Consider the following 15,698-nt stretch of genomic DNA (forward strand, 5'->3'; position numbering starts at 1 on the left):
GTCTGGGACTGGCCCCGGTAAACTGGAAATCTTTGCTGTTCTCTCTGTCCTAGAATGGAGGCCACTCAGGTAGCTGATGAAATCCTTGTGAGCCACCTGGGGTTCGTAGGAAGCTCCTTCTATCCTAAGGCTGACTTTGCATCGGACAAACAAGTCTTCAGAAGAAGCAGGCATTTGCCACAGTGGCCAAGATGCTCACAGTCCATCTCAAAGCACCTGTGTTCACGTCTCAGCCCCCCCCGCCCCACTGTCCATTCCAGTTCTTATGGACTCACGCTAGGAGGCGGCAGGTGATGGCTGTAGCCCGTGAGTCCCTGCCACCCATGTGGGAGATCTGGGTGGAGTTCTCAATTTTGGCCCAGGCCACTGCAGGCTTTTGGGGAATGAAGCAGTGGACACTAGCATGCTCTCTCTTTTTCCTCTGCCTCTCCAGTAAATAAAGTTAAAACTTACTGTCTTTATAAAAAAATAAAATAAACCTTATTTCTGCACTGCTGGAGGGTGAGAGACTTGCTGTTTATAACTATGACCTTGAGAGAGCACTTGAACAACAACGAAATACCAACTAAAACATATTCTTACATCAATAACAACCTTGGCATTAAGTCTGTCTCCCTTTTTGACGCCTTTACTCCTCAGTGTGCATGTTCAGAACAGGCTGTATTTGCTCCTCTTCCTGTTTCTTCTCTTACTATCATGCACCCTGGCAAGTTATTTCACCCCTATGGGCCTCAGCTGCCCGCTCTGTAAAATGGGTCAGTTCATAGCCAGCCGTGGGGTAATAAGGAATCAATGGAATAGTGATTGTAAAGTGCCTGCAGGTGTGACACAGAGCCTTGCTAATCAATGACCGTGATTACTTTCACTCCACTACTACCTGTGCAACTGAAAAGAGACCCGAGTCACTGAGGCTACAGGAAAAGGACGTTTTCAATCACTGGCGGTAGGAAGATTGAGTAGGATCTTTTAAAAAGAAATTTGATAGTGTGTATCAAACTTTGACATCCACTCTCCCGGTTCCTAGGAACTTGTTGCAAGTGGATCTAAATTGCCTTGACTGGGCTACAGATGCCAGGTTTTCTTGCTAAAACTCAGTGGATTCCAGGTGGTACAACCTTAATACCGGGTTTCTGATTAGGGTATTTCCAGGGCTGACACCCCTGTCGCTAGGGCGCAGACGCAAGCTAAGCTGTAGAAGACACGTCTGCTCGCGGTGGGAGGGTAAGCTGGCCCTCTGGGTTTCGTGTTACCTTGCTCTAACATACCTCTGTAGAGGATGAAAATCTTTTTCCTCCTCCCCTTAGATTCCTGGCTGGGGCTCTGTAACAAAAGGCAGACGAACCAGAGACAAGCAAGCAGAAGTTTATCGGCGTGGATATCACGTATACTCAGCTGTGTGAAAGCAGCCCAGGGGTAGATAATCCAAGCAAGTGGTTAGAATTTGGGCTTTACAGCATCTCAGGCACACACACATGCAATACATTTCACAGAAGTGACACAACAAAGGGAACGGACTTTGAGTTTCTAGGTGGCAGGCCGTGGGAAGGAGAATACGGAGATGGATGACTAATGGAAAGCAGATGAGGTTTTTGTCGGGAAGTCGGTTATACACAGCCCTCTGGGGCCACCTCTGTGCTGAGAAGGACCTCGTGGTATTGGCAATTAGCGTCCGTACAACTTTATCTTGTGCTTTTAGGCAAATAGAAGGAGGGTAGAGAGCTTGTCTTATATCTGCCGTCAGCTCAAAATACTCCATAGGCCAAAGTGGCATCTTTGAGGCTGGCAAATTCTGCAGTCCCTCACTTTCCAGTACTGTGGTCTGGAAAACTAAAAATCACATTTTCTAGGCTCCCTTGCAGCTGAGACTTGGGGTGGGAATCAGGGTCTGCTCAAGGCATGAGCGATGAGACCTAACTAAGTTATTTCTTTTCTCGCTGGAAGAGGCCCCCAGGCTCTGGGCGAGGTCCAGGTGTGCTCCTAACGGAAGCCCGGATGTGGCCAGCTTCCCTGTGCAGTCAGGGCAACAGGGGTTCCTGGTGGCCTGCCTCCAGCCGGGTGGGTGAGTTGGGGTGCCCGGGTAGCACTTGGGGCCTGGAGAAGCAGGGGGAGAATTGGTGTTTCTTGCAGACAGCTCAGTGTCAGGCAGAGAAAGAAAAGCCGTGAGCTGAGCACGCCCAGTGTTGGGAAATCTGCTCCCCAGGTACAGCCACCTGCTGTTCTGCCCCAGCCTCGGGGCTAAGTGAGAGGGAGGGAGAGGAGGCTAGGGGCAGCCCAAGTTCACCTGGAGGAGAATCACCACGGGTCCTGGAAAAGGCCCCCCCCCCCCAACAGCAGTTACCCAATGGCAGGAAGCCCCGGGTGAAAGGGGCCAACAGAACCATCTCGGCGCCCTTGGTCGGCTCCTCCTGTTTTAAATCGGTCATTATCAAGATATCACATTCGTGTGCGATTTGTACAGCTGAAAAAAAGACACAAAAAATACATGAAAGTAAAAGTCACGTGACTTCCACTTGTGTGTGGGATGGAATAGCTTACAACAGCTTCTGCCAAGAAAAACTGGAAAAACAAGATGCAATTAGAAAAAAAAAGCCCTTATAAAACACCCTTGGGGACGCTTAGAAGGGCGGGTCTGGGTGCTGGGGAGAGGAGGGGAGAGCCGCCACCTTCCCCTGGGGGCGCCACCTGCTGTGGGGGGCGGGGTACTTCCTGGGTGCCCCTGTCTGAAGCAGCTGTGCTTTCTCCTCCAAGCACAACTGTCTCTGGGGCTGTCCTGTGTGTGTCATTACATGTCACTTTCATTGTGTTTTCTCCTCGTTTATTAATGTAAAGAGGTGGGATGGCACGTATGTCATGGATGGGCTTCCAAGACTTTTCATTGTGTTCTCAGTTGGGCTCTCTGTCTAGACCATGAACTTCCCATGGGCGGGGCAAGTCTGTCCATCTGTGCACTGCTGAATTGCGCCACAGGGTCTGCTACACAGCAGGTGCTTCGTAAGACTGCGCTGGACTGAATTCACTGGACTTAAACAGTGAGCGCCTTCTGGATCCTTACGGTTTCCTGGGTTCCAGAGGTGCCTTCCCCCTGGGGCCCTGCTCCCTCAAGACTTTGTCAGCATGGGCGACCCAAGTCCTCCCAGGCTTGAACTGCAACCCTTGCCGCTGGCTCTAAGGCCTTCAGAGCTTGGAAGTGTATGTGGCGGGGAGTGGGGAACCTTATCCCCCCCCTCACTCCCAGGCCGCGCCCCAGCCTACCTGCTGCACATTCAGGGCCCGCCTCTGACCGCACAAAGCCCTGAGGTTCTCTTGGCAGTCTCCCAGGAGCCGTTCTGAGGCTCCATCAGGCCTCCAGTTCCTGCCGAACTGGCTTCCTTTCACAGTACGCCAGAGCCGCACAGGGTCCTCCATCCCACCTGCCCTCACACACACACCCCAAAAGTCTAAAGACCAGGCTTGTCCACCTTCAATGCCATTGCCAGGCCTCGGGCCTGCCTGGACTCCTTTCCCCTTCTTGGAGGTCTACAAAGACCCCCACCCCTGCCCCAGCGAGCGCGGGCCCTGTGAATGCTAGGGAAAAACCCACAGGCGCTGGGTGCTTTAAAACATCTTTCCAAGCCCAGCGTGGCCGTCTCAGCCCTTCAGTCCTGTGCATCTCAAGGCCCTTCTTTTCCTTTCCAGACGTGAGAAGCCTAAGCTCAGAGCTGGGGAAACAGCTGTGGACCTGGTTCTGCTGCTGCAGGGTCTCGGGCCGTGCCCTGGGCTCATCTGCTTCGGCTTTGGTCCTTTGATGTTCTGAGCACCCCAAGACTGTCCGGCTCAGGGAAGCCCCGGCGTGTGAGGGCCTGAGCCTTCGTGGGACAGCAGAAGTGTGTGGGTTGAGTGGTGGCCTAGGAAGGGCATACCGGAGCCCCATGTTCTTCCAGGGTTTATTCATCCCCCTCCCCCGGGGGGGACCCAGGTCCCAGCTGGGTCAGGGCAAGCTCTCCAGGCCTCTCCCTACCTGGGGCAAATTTATCTCTTGGTCCTTAGACTGTCCCTGTGCCCGGGGCTGTTGCAAGCACTTTAAACCCTGGCGGCCTGTCTAATGCTGGCAGTGAACACATGGGGTGGATATTCTGTCCCCTGCAATAATGCCAAGAGTGAGGTCTCAGGACAGTATGTCACTTATTCAAGGTGCCTCCTACAGCCACGGAGATGGGGGAGAACGCCAAATGGCCCCAGGGTTCCTGCTTTGCCCACGGCACTACCGGTCTTCTGCAGGCACTGAAACTGCCTTCCCACTAGTGCTGTAGGTACCCTGGGCCCTGGCCCTAGGTGGACAGTACTCAGTTCACACAGGCCTGGCAGTCAGTCCCACGGCTGCTTCTCCGGAGAACCCAAGCACAGCATCTACCGGTCATCCCATAAGCACTTGTTCCTTGCTGCGTGGATTGGATCTGCGTGTTTGGCGTCTCCAGAGGCGGCAATTACAGCACACCTCCAGGAGGTGGGTTATACCTGGAAGCAGGCCGTGGCATCGGCAGCTTCCTTCCTAGTTTCCCAGTGAGGAACATTTTCCTCTCCTCCCGTCCAGAATCCAGAAATGAGTTTCCACGGCCCTCTGCTCGCGGGAGGCCCTTTTCCCAAAGTGGGGGGTGTATCCTGCTTCCTTCGCCCAGACCCTTAGCAGATCTTTCTAGTTGCCTTCCAAGGGTAAACGGACAACTGTAAATGCCTCTCGGAGTCCCTTTCATTGCATTTAATAGTCCATTTTAAACCTCAATCTAGAAACGGGAATTTTGAGATTCCATGAAGACCCTCCAAAGAGATAAGGAAGCTCCAGAAGTTTCCCACAACCCGGCGGAAAGTTACCCTGCAAGGACAGATGAACTGAGTTAAACTGCAACAGTCAACCAACCAGATAAGGTCGCCACCGCCTGGCTCAGGGCAGGTGCACCAGCGATGTTCCCGCAGGTGAAGCTGCTAAAGGCAGACAGCAAGGCCAAGTGGTTTTGAGTCCAGAGCCTGGGATTCAGAGGCAGAGAATCCTCTGGGGTCCCATCTCAGCTCTGCCGGCTTCTTTCAGGGTGCCCCAGGCCTCCGACCAGAGAGGACCCGTATGAGAATCCCGTGGACTCACACTTGTGCAATCCCCCGCCATGGCTGCTCACGCTCACTTGGCGCTTCGTTTAATCCTCCAGCCAAGAGAGCCGCTCTTCCCTGCCCTTCTTCTAACGAAGGAAGAAGCTGAGTGACGACGCCCCAGGCCAGTGCAGGAAAGCCGCGGCATGCCAGCGTGGCTAGCAAGTGCTCCATGCAGGTATGTGTTCTCACAGCTGAGGAAAGAGTAGGGAACTAGAGTCCCCCATAGCTAGCCCCAAAACAAAGCAGGAAGCCCCGGTGGCCCCGGCATTCACACCTGGGGCACCTGGCCCCACGCCTCCATTCTCTGTCCCATTCTCCAAGGCCTGGCTGGGAGCAGCCACACCCGCAGTTCTCGCCACACCCTGTGCGCCTGCCACCCAGAAGTTTGCACACACCCTGCCTGCTCCAGGAAGGGAGGGGGCCAGCGATGAAGGACAGCATTGTTGTGCCTGTCCTCTTGGCCTTGGCCTTGGCCGGGAACTTTGGCTTATAAATGCCAAGAATCAATAAATGGGAACCGTCGGAATGGAGGCCCACTTGACCTCCAGCTGACCTGTGCGGCAAACCAGTTAGCACCGAGCATGAGCGGCAGGAGCCGGATTCCAGGAGCCACACTGGGTGCATGGTGCACGGCCTGTCACGGCTACCTTGAAGGGGGGCGTTTGTGTTTGGGAGAGGCCGGGCAGGTGAGAGCAGGAAGCTTGCCAGTGCCACCCAGAGCAGGAAAAACAGTGAGGGTCCTGGTACAGAGTACAGCAGAGGGACATTGGGAGGTGCCTGCAGGAGGTGGCGTCATCACCACGGCTGAGACCCATCTGTGCTTCCTGCGGGCCGGACACCCGCTTCGGGCTTCCAAGTGGTGCTCGTTCTGTGAACGCACTCAACAACCCCCCTCTTCCCGGTGGATTTTACTGCTTTCATTTTGCAGGTGAGATAAACCGTAGTGCAGAGAGGGGATTAACCTGCCCAGCGCTGCTCAGCCCACATAGGGGCACAAACCAGGACCTGGACCCAGGCCTCCTGCCCCTCCTTGGAGGCTGGCAGCGGGGGAGTCCCTGTGTGTTCTCCCCTTGATTTAGTTTTGAACTGCACGTCTTAAGCCCAGAAAGGGGATAACTCTGACCCAACTACTCCATCAAAACACCATAGGCCAAGGATCTCATAAGCAAAGGAAATGTCTTAGGTTCTAGAAGCTGGAAGTGCAGAGGGAGTTGCCATCACAGCTCGCGTCTGGTGAGGTCCCGCTCCCTGGTGCTCAGACTGTACCTGCTTACTGTGTCCCTGCACGAAGGAAGGGGCGAGGGCGCTCTTTGGGGCCCCCTTTCTAAGTTCACTGAAGTGTCCGCCTCCCAACACCCTCACCCCTGGGGTAAGGATGTCAGCATGTGGACTTGGGGGTGGGGCACACACATTCATATGCTATCCCAGGGGCTGAAGAGGGTCCCCTGCTGGGGCTCCCTCCATCCCCCCATCAGCTGGGGCATGTATGGGTGCCTGGAGAAATGCTTGCATTCCCAGGGCAATCAATCAGCTTTGTTCCTGCCCCTGTTCTGACAAGGCCCCTTCAGAAGTCAGGCCCCTCACCCAGTCTTTTCTGCAGAGGCATTGAGAGGCTGGGGAGAGCGCCACCACGGGGCACTGATCCTGCCGCACCTGGCCACCTGGCGCACCTGGCCACCTGGCCACCTGGCGCCCCTGCCTCTGGTGCAGGTTGAGGTTTGGTCTTCCAGGGTGCTCCTCTGAGCTAATAGCCTGCAGAAGATGTGGCAAAGTCATTAGAGTGACAGCACCCCGGATGCAGAGGAGGGCGGTGAGGACAGCACGGGCCCCCTAACCTCACAGGCCAGCGAGGAGGATGGCTACATTCGAGGTTGCTCTCCCCACCCCCCGGGCGTGGCCTCAGCTTTAACAGCAAGCTTTCTGAGGCTGCTAAGAAAACTCCCCGGCCCACAGGTCTCTGCGGTGTCTCTGAGCACGGGGCCTCTGCGGCTTTGCTGGGCTCCTGTTATGGACGCCTGTTGCAGGCCCTCCCAGAAGGCACTGGATCATTGCTTAGTGATCTCCATGTACTGGCTCGTTCCTTTGGTCAGCACAGTACAAATGTGAATGAACTTCGAAAGGTTTGTGGAGAACGGAATTTAAAGAGAAGCTGACTGGGGTGCAAAAAATATTGAAATCCACACATAGCTTTTCCATAGTCCATTTTTCATGAACTTTCTGAAGATCTCCCTTATGTGTGGATTGAAGAAATACATTTTCACTAAAATAAACTTTTAAGTCAATTTTCCGTGAACTTTTAGAAATACCTGTACTTCAAGAATGGTAGAATTTGGCCGGCACCGCGGCTCACTAGGCTAATCCTCCGCCTAGCGGCGCCGGCACACTGGGTTCTAGTCCCGGTCGGGGTGCCGGGTTCTGTCCCGGTTGCCCCTCTTCCAGGACAGCTCTCTGCTGTGGCCCGGGAGTGCAGTGGAGGATGGCCCAAGTGCTTGGGCCCTGCACCCCATGGGAGACCAGGAAAAGCACCTGGCTCCTGGCTCCTGCCATCGGATCAGCGCGGTGCGCCGGCTGCGGCGGCCATTGGAGGGTGAACCAACGGCAAAGGAAGACCTTTCTCTCTGTCTCTCTCTCTCACTGTCCACTCTGCCTGTCAAAAAAAATTAAAAAAAGAAAAAAAAAAAAGAAAAAGATTTATTTAAAAAAAAAAGAATGGTAGAATTTTTTTTTAAGATCAGGACTTTTCCTTCAAAGGGTTGGGAGTTCCAGTTCTCTGTGGTTAAATAGGAACCCGAAAAAGGTGGGCTCTTGGCGCCCCCTGCTGGACAGGAAGACCCAGACAGAAACTTGGGGCTTGCTTCAGGGCCTGGGATCTTGAGGGATCTCCAAGTCCCTCCCTCAGCCCTAGATGGCGCCACTCCTTCCTGTCCTTCTAGGACAGTACCGCACAAGAACCTCACAGTAAAGGCAATGTAGCTTAGTGACAAAGGGAGTAGACCAGAGCCAGACTACCTGGGTTCAAGTCCTGACTGCCACTGTGTGTCTATGGGCAGGTCATTACACTTCTCTATGCCACATCTTTCTCATGGGTGGTAATATTAAGAGTCTTCTCACATAATGCCTGAGACCTCAAAGAAGTAGTCTCAAAGACTGCCTTGAGTGTCACTGTCATGGCTACCAAAACTCCTAACAATTTGGAATCATGAACAGGCTGATTGCAGGGGGAGGGTCAGGGAGGTAACATCCATCCTGTTCCTTAGTAAGCAATCAATTTCTGCCAGCTGTTAGTCATTCATACCTTGGTGTATATCCACCATAATTATTCTTCTAGGTACCCAAGGAAGGGGACAACTCACTAATACTCTTCCTCAAAGTGGAGAGGTGGAATAACATCCGTATCAGCAGCCAGGCACTTCCAAAGTTTGCTGAATCTGTTGCCTGGCTCAACAAAAGCAAAGTAAGCTGGAAACTGCCTTTTATTGCAACTTCTAGGGAAGTTTAAAGAAGTTGAGCATCTGATACAGAGACAGATAACCCCAGCGGAACAATTCATGTCCTTGAAAATTTGGAGATTATTCACACATACTCACACACGCAAGGTGCATGCATTGGCACACACGGTGCGTGGGTGTGTATGTGTGCAGGCATGAGTAGATCTATATTCCAAGGCAATTGGCATGTACATAAGCACTGTGAGCATTTTGAAGACTGTGTGTATGTGCATGCATCCTGAATGCCTTACAGGTATTTACTCCCCTTTGTGTGGGATGCTGGCTGTGGGGGGGCAGTGGGGAGGAATGCGTGGGAGAGGGTGTGATAGCTGTGGAAGTTGAGCAGGGCTGAGGAAGGAAGGTGATGGTGTAGAGGATGTAGCAGGTGAGTAGAAGACCACAGGGTTCAGGGTAGCTGGTGGCTGAGGCAGGCACAGCTCTGCCATCCTCTGGCCTGGGACAAGGTGTGTGGCATCTCCCCCTTTCCTGGCACTGGAGTTGGTGCTCTCTCTCAGCCTCTATAGCACCGAGAACTGCCCCCTCACCAAGTCTACAATGGGGTTCCTGATGGTTCTCCTCTGCTCCTTCCATCCTATGGCTCCATCAACTCCAACTCCTGACTTCAAGCGGCTGCACCCATCTGCTTCAAGCAGGCAGCAAGGAAAGGAGCAGATGATGGGGCAGTTCGTGGACCCATCATGGAAGTGGGCGCATCACATTCGGTCCCCTTATGACGAGAAGTCCAGGTTCGGCCAACGCTCTCCAGCAGTGTGACTTCAAGACAGGTGCAAGATGCCAGGCTCCTTCGAAAAGGTCATGGAAAAAATGGAATTAAAAGATGTTATTTTAGTGCACAGAATTAAAATTTATGTCTTTTTTTCTTATAATATGCATTTTCCTTGGACTTTTTGAAGATACCTGGTATAGTACAGCTCCACGCCCAGGAAAAAGAGGCAATGATTTTGGTGAAACTAGGCTGTCTCTGACAATCAGGAACATGCCTTCCAGGAGAGCAAAAATACAGGTTAGACCTCCCCTGGGTGCCCCATGAGCAAGCTGCTGGGTGGCCAAACTTGGAACCTGCATTTCGGTTTTCAGACATGCCCAAACCCTCCTGCAGTGAGCCGTGATTCATTCACCCTTTCTCTGGGGAGTGTGTGTGTGTATGTGTGTGTGTGTGTCTAGGGAAAGAGGTTACTATAGTAATGGAGAAAATAATTGCCATTATTGACATCTCCAGGGAGAGTGCAGTGTCTTGGCTGCAAGTGAGTTCATACCTGAGTTGGCATCTCAGTCCTGCTTCTCCGCTATATGGTCTCGGTTGTGTCCCCACAAGCCCTCTTTTCTCCAGGGCGTGATAATGTCTATTGCATGGAGCTGCTGTAAAATGAATGCAGTGAGCTGAGTAGACTAGGGAGCCCCTGCAAATGAGAGCAGTTATCCTTCACCTTCAGAATCCTACTTTATGACAGGCATTTACAAGCCCCAGTTTGTACATGAAGCAACTACGTCACCCCCAGCTGGTAATGACAAAGAACTGAATTAGATGCAGATCCATCCGGTGGCTCCAAAGTCAAGGTCTTTCTACCACACTGCCCCCCCAGGAACAGATCTAGACAGATATAATCTGTCAGTACAGCACAGTTGTGGTTTAAATGAATTTGAGTTATGATTGGCTTTTCATGTGTCCCCAAGGCTCTGTGTGTTAGGACTTGGTCCCCAGTGTGGTGGTGTGAGGGGGCATGGAAGAGGAGAGACCTCTAAGAGGTGGGGTCTAGTGGGAGGTTGCAGAACTGGCCCCTCACCCTCGCCTGCTCTCCTGTCCTGCCTGGTGATCCTCTCCCTTCCTCTCACATGCCCTTGCCATTGCGGTGCCTCCCAGCACGAGGTGACGCGACCGAGACGGCCCTCACCACAGCCAGCGCCACGCTGCCTGGACTTTCAGCCTCCAAAACTGTGAGTCAAATAAACCTTTTCTTTGTAAGTGCCCAGCCCCAGCCACCGGTTGTCATCACGAGCCAGGGACTAGTGCACACGTATCTGAAATGAGGGAATATAGAACATTTGTAAAGTCTCACTTTGTGCTCAAAAATGAGAAATGGTGCAAATCCCGCAACTGAAAAGATCAAGACTTTCTCAATGTCAAACCTGCCCAGACAAGTGAGTTGTATACTGTGCCGCTTCCGTTCTAGAACACAAATGCTTGCTTTCTTTTGCCAGCATCTTTCGAGTGGCGCAGTTATTCACGCGGCTTAGACTTTCAAGTGCTGTTGGTGACGACTGTGTTAGAGCGCCAGGGCCAGTGTCGTGCGGGTGTTTGTAAGGGGGCGGTGCAGGGCAGCGCCAAGGGCGGTGCGTTTACTGCCGACTTCCGATGTCTGAAGCCCGCGTAGCCATTACGGAGGATGTGCTTAGAATGTAGCAGACTGATCTCTGGAGAATATCAGAGAACTCGCTCAAGAAATGAAAAGCATCATTAAAAGGCAGTTACACACCGTTGGGTGCAGATTTATGTGCTCTGGAGATATATTCTTCCAGACTTTAAAGTTATTAATGTGGGAAAAATTGCTTTGAAATGTATCACTGTTGAATAATGCAATCTTTAGGAATATATCCAATGCATAAAGTGGGCCTGACCTAAAGACATCATGGCGGCCGGTGCCGCGGCTCACTAGGCTAATCCTCCGCCTTGCGGCGCCGGCACACCGGGTTCTAGTCCCGGTTGGGGCGCCGGATTCTGTCCCGGTTGCGGCGCCGGATTCTGTCCCGGTTGCCCCTCTTCCAGGCCAGCTCTCTGCTGTGGCCAGGGAGTGCAGTGGAGGATGGCCCAGGTGCTTGGGCCCTGCACCCCAAGGGAGACCAGGAAAAGCACCTGGCTCCTGGCTCCTGCCATCGGATCAGCGCGGTGCGCCGGCCGCAGCGAGCCGGCTGCAGCGCGCCGGCTGCGGCGGCCATTGGAGGGTGAACCAACGGCAAAGGAAGACCTTTCTCTCTGTCTCTCTCACTGTCCACTCTGCCTGTCAAAAAAAAAAAAAAAAAAAGACATCATGGCTTACTGCCAAGAACTCAAATGTATTCAAGTAGTTTGATTTCTCATTATGATTTACTTATTTATTTATTTTCCCCCAAAGTAACCTTTTATTTAAGGAATATAAACTTCATGCATTCCATAAGTACAATTTTAGGAGTATAGTGAATATTTCCACATACTCACACTCCCACCCACACTCTCACTTCTCCTTCTCCTTCTCCCGTTCCCAGTCTCATTCTCCACTAAGATCCATTTTTGATTAACTTTATACACAGAAGACCAACTCTGTACTAAGTAAACAGTTAAACAACTTGCACAAACAAAAAACAACTGTTCCTCAACAGTTGAGACAAGGGCTATTCAAAGTCTTTGAAGCTTTGAGGTTAATTTCACTTTTTTTTTTAGAAAATTAATTAATTTCAAAGAAGCACCCCCAAAATGATACATCTTTTTCAAGCACTTAGACATAATTATAATACAACTCTTTGAGGACAGAGGTCGTGCATGGGAAGTTAGTGCATAGTGACTCCTGTTGTTAATTTAACAATTAACACTCTTATGTATGATGTCAGTGATCAACCAAGGCTCTTGACATGAGCTGCCTAGGCTATGGAAGCCTTTTGAATCCACAGATTCCATCAGTATTTAGGCAAGGCCATAAGCAAAGTAGAAGTTTTCTCCTCCCTTCAGAGACAAGTACATCCTTCTTTGGTGGCCACTTCTTTTTGCTGGGGTCTCACTCACAGAGATCCTGCATGTAAGATATTTTTTGCCACAAGTCTTGGGTTTTCCATGCCTGAAATGCTCTAATGGGCTTTTTATCCAGACCAGAATGCCTTAAGGTTAGAGTGCTACTTAAAATGATTGTCATTCTATGATTCTGCTGTGTAGACTGCTTCTCATGTTGGAGTATTCACTCCTTTTTAATTCTATCTATTATTATTACCAGACCTCTAATCCTATCTATATGATCCCTTTAACACTTAAAATGGTATTTTTATCACCCAATTTAAGGGGATGTGGGATCCCATGGCAAGTTTTTAAACTGTATCCTTAGAGGTAAGTCCATAGGAATGTATACAGAACTATACAGCTTTATGTTACAAATTTAATAATTAACAACTTAAGGAACACGGTGATTCTTCCCACCATGCCTGCCCTCCCACCCCTTTTCCTCCTCCCTCTCTTATTCCTGCTCTTATTTTTTACTGAGATCTATTTTCAATTGACTTTATACACATCTGATTAACTCTATGTTACATAAAGAGTTCAACAAATAGTATGAAGAAGAGAAAAAAAAAAAAAACAACCTATTCCTCAATAGTCAAGACAAGGGCTGTTCAAGTCATTGCTTCTCAAAGTGCCAATTTCACTTCTACAGATTGCCTTTTAGGTACTTTATTAGTTATCACAGGTCAGGGAGAACATATGGTATTATCTCTTTGGGACTGGCTTATTTCACCAAGTATAATGTTTTTCAGATTCATCCATTTTGTTGCAAATGACTGGATTTCATTTTTTTCTATCTCTGTGTAGCATGGTTACATATCTCATAATTTCTTTTCTAGTCTTCAGTTGATGGACATTTGGGTTGATTACATGTATTAGCTATTGTGAATTGAGTTGCAATAAACATGGGGGTGCAGATAACTCTTTTATTTGCTGATTTCCTTTCCCCTGAGTAAATTCCCAGGAGTGGGATGGCTAGGTCATATGGTAGGTCTGTATTCATATTTCCGAGGTATCGCCATACTGTCTTCCATAGTGGCTTTACCAGTTTACATTCCCACCAACAGTGGATTAGGGTACCTTTTTCCCACATCCTTGCCAGCATTTGTTGTATGTTGATTTCTGTATGGAAGCCATTCTAACTGTGGTGAGATGAAACCTGATTGGTTTTGATTTGCATTTCCCTGATGGCTAGTGATCCTGAGCATTTTTTCATGCGTCTGTTGGCAATTTGGATTTCCTCTTTTGAAAAATATCTGTTTAAGTCCTTTGCCCATTTCTTCACTGGCTTGTTTGTTTTGTTGTGTTGAGTTAACTGATATCTTTATATATTCTGGCTATTAATCCTTTATCCATTGCATAGTTTGCAAATAATTTCTCCTATTCTGTTAGTTCCTTCTTCACTGTGCAGTGTTTCTTTTGCAGTGCAGAAGCTTCTCAATTTGATATAATCCCATTTGTCAATTTTGGCTTTGATTACTTGTGCCTCTGCAGTCTCATTATGATTTATAAAAGGATTATCATGAGTTATCGTGAGTTACCTCTGGCAATACAAGGGCCTGGTACATAACAACAAGCAGCATACCTGGGAGGACCTGTTTCATCTCTCCATCTTCACTTTCTAAACTTGAACAAAGAGAGACAAGTAGATGACATAGAGTGGTATACACTAGACAGTTGATAAGCATCTGCTTATGGTGTGCTGGCACAATTTTGTGTACTTTGGGCACATTAGTACATTCTATGGGCCCAAAAACCCATGCATACAGACGGAGAGGAAACTGAAGCCCCGAAATGTTGATTAATTTGTCTAGCTTGTTCATTAGAATGCAGCAGAGATGGCTGTTCCAAAGTCTCCAGCTTACTTTGAACTACTTCCACATGTACAGGGTGCTTGTGTAGGTATGACTTCGGCTACAACACGGGTATGAATGAGCAATGTGGGGTGATCAGGAGTGCCAGGTGTGGTGGAATGAGGTGAAAAGGTCATGCCAAGATGGCCGCTGACAACAGAAACTGCCTGGCAACAGGCCGTGATTGGATGGCTTTGGAAACCACATGACAACAGAGGAAACCACATGACAACAGAGCCTGACAGCAGGCTGTGATTGGATGGTTTCAGAAACTGCCTGGCAACAAGAGCCTGACTGGCAACAGGCTGTGATTGGATGGCTTTGGAAACTGCCTGGAAACAGGCTGTGATTGGTTGGGGCATAGACCACCCCTTGACCGGATTGGCTGGTCTTGGCTATATAAGCTGTTGTAGCAACTGAAATAAACCAGTCTGTGGGCTGCTCGCCTCAAGCCCGCTTTCACCCAACTCCTGGGGTCTGTGTGGTGACTCCACGCCTCTTGCCCCCACTACGCTCCTCCTCTCAGAAACAAATCCACTGCAACACTTTTGAGAAATCAAGTGCAACAGCCAGGGGCAGGCAGATGCTGCTCGCAGGGCAGCTTCTGCATGTGCTTCCGTTACTGGGTCTCAGTCAAGAGCCGCTAGGTTGGCAATCTGCAGAGCAAGTGTCAGAAGTGGGTTTGATTTGCCATCATCATGGCCTGTAAATCAGGATGGATTTTAGTGGGCTGCTCTAAGTGGGCCATGAAAGGTATTTAAAATGTTTTAGAGATACTCCTCACAACTGGCACAAATGATATACAAGCACCTTTGCATCTACAATTTCCCCCTTAGGGATAAAGCTCTAGACTAAATCCCGAATCAGTGCAATGGCAGGATCTCCTGGCAAGCCAGGAATCAGAGACAGCATCAAGGCCAGTAACCAGCCCTCTCACAAAAATTGCCTTCTGGGGGCCAGCGCTGTGGCACATTGGGCTGAGACTCTGCCTGCTGTGCCTGCAGCCCATGGCATTGGTTCTAGTCCCGGCTGCTCCACTTCTGATCTAGCTCTCTGATATGGTCTGGGAAAGCAGTAGAAGATATTCCAACTTCTTGGGCCCCTGTGCCTTTGTGGGAGACCCAGAAGAAGCTTCTGGCTCCTGGCTTTGTTGTGGCCATTTGAGGAGTGAACCAGCAGATGGAAGACTTCTCTTTCTCACTGCTTCTGCCTCTCTGTATCTCTGCCTTTCCAATAAATAAAGAAATCTTTAAAAAAAAAACCTGCCTTCTGAGCCCTGTCCCCAGTGACTCAAGCACCTCCCACCAGGCCTACCTCTTGAGCTCCATAATTGGACTAAGTCTCCCCCTGCCTTAGTTTTATTGCCTTATGTCTTTGGGGTTTAAATGTCTCCATGAGTTTGGAGGCCAAATCATAATCAAATTATAGCACTCTCCATCCAGTGCCAGCTGTCAGAGCCACAGAATCTGTGTCTGA

The 15,698-nt window shown here is 50.2% G+C and overlaps 1 long non-coding RNA gene across 2 annotated transcripts; it reads left to right on the plus strand.

Annotated features, from left to right (window-relative positions):
* The first annotated feature begins 1,124 nt into the window (after positions 1 to 1,124).
* Positions 1,125 to 9,458, plus strand: LOC149127719 (uncharacterized). Of its 2 annotated transcripts, none has more exons than XR_016229585.1 (4): positions 1,125 to 1,221; positions 5,178 to 5,296; positions 8,450 to 8,575; positions 9,125 to 9,458. It is a non-coding gene; the product is annotated as an uncharacterized LOC149127719 (long non-coding RNA). The 2 variants fall into 2 exon arrangements; XR_016229584.1 differs by having other exon boundaries at positions 9,237 to 9,458.
* Positions 9,459 to 15,698: the final 6,240 nt, after the last annotated feature.

The sequence above is a fragment of the Oryctolagus cuniculus genome, chromosome 2, assembly GCF_051225735.1.
Source record: "Oryctolagus cuniculus isolate XC-2025 breed Fujian yellow rabbit chromosome 2, ASM5122573v1, whole genome shotgun sequence".
In the NCBI taxonomy this organism is placed as follows: Eukaryota; Metazoa; Chordata; class Mammalia; order Lagomorpha; family Leporidae; genus Oryctolagus; species Oryctolagus cuniculus.